A 4,157-nucleotide genomic window follows, 5' to 3' on the forward strand; every position below is an offset into this window, starting at 1 on the left:
TGATTTGACCTTATACTGTCCCACTGTTAGTCCACTTTTAACCCACATTTAGTCTCATTTTAACCCACTTGTGACCTACCTAATACATTTAGTCTCATTTTAACCCACTTGTGACCTACCTAATACATTTAGTCTCCTTTTAACCCACTTGTGACCTACCTAATACATTTAGTCTCCTTTTAACCCACTTGTGACCTACCTAATACATTTAGTTCCCTTTTAACCCACTTGTGACCTACCTAATACATTTAGTCTTCTTTTAACCCACTTGTGACCTACCTAATACATTTAGTCTCCTTTTAACCCACTTGTGACCTACCTAATACATTTAGTCTCCTTTTAACCCACTTGTGACCTACCTAATACATTTAGTTCCATTTTAACCCACTTGTGACCTACCTAATACATTTAGTCTCCTTTTAACCCACTTGTGACCTACCTAATACATTTAGTCAAACAATTTAATGAACCAGTGTACTTGGTTAAAAATGCATGGACCACATGACATTTAATCACCGGGAGGCAGTTATGTTATGTTACGCCACAATCCTTCATATTTGATCCCACACTTCCTCCTGCGTTATCTTGTTTCACAGCATCCCTCCCTGCTATCGACTAGCAGGGCTGGGGAGGTATTCTGCTATCGACTAGCAGGCCTGGGGAGGTATTCTGCTATCATTTAGCAGGGCTGGGGAGGTGTTCTGCTATCGTCTAGCAGGCATGGGGAGGTATTCTGCTATCATTTAGCAGGGCTGGGGAGGTGTTCTGCTATCGTCTAGCAGGCATGGGGAGGTATTCTGCTATCATTTAGCAGGGCTGGGGAGGTATTCTGCTATCGACTAGCAGGCCTGGGGAGGTATTCTGCTATCATTTAGCAGGGCTGGGGAGGTGTTCTGCTATCGTCTAGCAGGCATGGGGAGGTATTCTGCTATCGTCTAGCAGGCCTGGGGAGGTATTCTGCTATCATTTAGCAGGGCTGGGGAGGTATTCTGCTATCGACTAGCAGGCCGGGGGAGGTATTCTGCTATCATTTAGCAGGGCTGGGGAGGTATTCTGCTATCGTCTAGCAGGCCTGGGGAGGTATTCTGCTATCGTCTAGCAGGCCTGGGGAGGTATTCTGCTATCGTCTAGCAGGCCTGGGAGGCGTTCTGCTATCGTCTAGCAGGCCTGGGAGGCATTCTGCTATCGTCTAGCAGGCCTGGGAAGCGTTCTGCTATCATTTAGTATTCTTCTGTCCACCCCTGAGAACCTTTAACCTCTTTCAATGCAGCGTACCACGCAGGCCACAACAGAGAAGAGCAACATGCAGGCTTGTACACACACATGAACACTGAGCAAAACATGCAGGATTGTAGGGTACATATTGCTGGCTTTTGAGCAAAAGCTTGTTAGCCAGTGTATACACTCAAGGGCTGTTGCACACACATTTTGAACCCATACTCTACTTAAACCCACACTGTAACCTTAGATGTCAACTCTCAGCTCTAATACACTCTCCGCTTTAACGCACACTCTCTGCTCTCCCTCTCTCTCTCTCTCTCTCTCTCTCACACACACACACACACACACACACACACACACACACACACACACACACACACACACACACACACACACACACACACACACACACACACACACACACACACACACACACTCTTCTTTACTCTGTCAACATCATCTTTCTCTGGTATGCCAGATAGCTCTGTTTGTTCTTTCTCTCTTTCATGGCCACAGCACTTTTCTCAGGGCTTATTTGGAATATCTTAAAGGATAGGAAACATGAGTTTTTAGTCACCGATGTCACAACCTGCTTGCTGTAATTGTGTAATACCTTGTCTGTTCTTATTTTTGTTTTGTCAACTTTTCGGCATTTTCTCTGTGAAGTAGGCTACGGGAGTTTTGCAACTTATTGCTGGCGCGCTAGCTAACGGCATCTGGATTCTATCTATTTTGGATTTCTCTAACTCTCCATTTGCTTAGCAAAGCGCTTGCCTCCCCCTCACTAACTCTTTTAAAGGTTTTACCATCAGATGGGCCCCAACCGTTGGAATTTACATTACAGGGAATAGGCTGGCTTGTCGGGTCCTCCATGTTACATCACACCGCAGAAAAAATACTTTTCCTGACATGACTTCGGCATTCTTTGGAATTCTGATCCGTTTTATGTAATAACTCGAAAAATAAGTGCGGTGTAACTTTGCATTGGGACTTTTGATGATGATTCTAATGCCATTCCACATGTTACATGTGGTTACGTTTATGATACATACCCTTTTAAGAACCCTACCCTTTAAGATCCCTACTGTTTAAGAACCCTACCCTTTAAATGAATTAAAAACTTGCACACTGCTGGTTAATTAAACGTACATACGAGCCTTTCTGCCTTCACCAGAGATTCCTATTCAGAATATGAATAGAAAATTGACATGTCTATACTGTCTGAACAGAAACAGGTGTGTTTACCTTGTTCCTTGTTAAATACTGTCTGAACAGAAACAGGTGTGTTTACCTGGTTCCTTGTTAAATACTGTCTGAACAGAAACAGGTGTGTTTACCTGGTTCCTTGTTAAATACTGTCTGAACAGAAACAGACGTGTTTACCTGGTTCCTTGTTAAATACTGTCTGAACAGAAACAGGTGTGTTTACCTGGTTCCTTGTTAAATACTGTCTGAACAGAAACAGGCGTGTTTACCTGGTTCCTTGTTAAATACTGTCTGAACAGAAACAGGTGTGTTTACCTGGTTCCTTGTTAAATACTGTCTGAACAGAAACAGGTGTGTTTACCTGGTTCCTTGTTAAATACTGTCTGAACAGAAACAGACGTGTTTACCTGGTTCCTTGTTAAATACTGTCTGAACAGAAACAGGTGTGTTTACCTGGTTCCTTGTTAAATACTGTCTGAACAGAAACAGGCGTGTTTACCTGGTTCCTTGTTAAATACTGTCTGAACAGAAACAGGTGTGTTTACCTGGTTCCTTGTTAAATACTGTCTGAACAGAAACAGGTGTGTTTACCTGGTTCCTTGTTAAATACTATCTGAACAGAAACAGGTGTGTTTACCTGGTTCCTTGTTAAATGCTGTCTGAACAGAAGCAGGCTTGTTTACCTGGTTCCTTGTTAAATACTGTCTGAACAGAAGCAGGCTTGTTTACCTGGTTCCTTGTTAAATACTGTCTGAACAGAAGCAGGCTTGTTTACCTGGTTCCTTGTTAAATGCTGTCTGAACAGAAACAGGCGTGTTTACCTGGTTCCTTGTTAAATACTGTCTGAACAGAAACAGGTGTGTTTACCTGGTTCCTTGTTAAATACTGTCTGAACAGAAACAGGCGTGTTTACCTGGTTCCTTGTTAAATGCTGTCTGAACAGAAACAGGTGTGTTTACCTGGTTCCTTGTTAAATACTGTCTGAACAGAAACAGGTGTGTTTACCTGGTTCCTTGTTAAATACTGTCTGAACAGAAACAGGCGTGTTTACCTGGTTCCTTGTTAAATACTGTCTGAACAGAAACAGGTGTGTTTACCTGGTTCCTTGTTAAATACTGTCTGAACAGAAGCAGGCTTGTTTACCTGGTTCCTTGAGGGACATTAGAACAGTACTGTGACCTGGAGACTTGCTTCACACCCTCACCCCTCATGAAGACACACTCTCCAAAGTCAGTGATGGGCAGGGGGGTGTGATCAGTGGCTCCCCATTGGCTGATAATCAGAGTTGTTTATGTGTGAGAGGGAAGGTGTGTGTGCCGGTAGGGCTTCAGTATGGTGTGCGTGTGTGCGTGTGTGCGTGTGTGCGTGTGTGCGTGTGTGCCTGCCTGCCTGCCTGCCTGCCTGCCTGCCTGCCCGCCCGTCCGTCCGTCCGTCCGTCCGTCCGTCCGTCCGTCCGTGCGTCCGTCCGTCCGTGCGTCCGTGCGTGTCTGTCTGTCTGTCCGTGTGTCTGTCCGTGTGTCTGTCCGTGTGTCCTTACTACAGTGTGTGGGAAGAGCACAGAGTAACGCAGTTCATCACTGCGAGCCACAGAGTCAGCCTGCCAGACACTCAGACTCACTAGAACACTGATGGTGACAGTCCCAGCCAAGACGTGGCCAAGAGCATCTTCATGACTGATAACCTTGCATAATTACAATAAGAATTCTATATTACTAGACATATTCACAAGT

This window comes from Salvelinus namaycush, chromosome 40, assembly GCF_016432855.1.
Source record: "Salvelinus namaycush isolate Seneca chromosome 40, SaNama_1.0, whole genome shotgun sequence".
Taxonomy (NCBI): domain Eukaryota; kingdom Metazoa; phylum Chordata; class Actinopteri; order Salmoniformes; family Salmonidae; genus Salvelinus; species Salvelinus namaycush.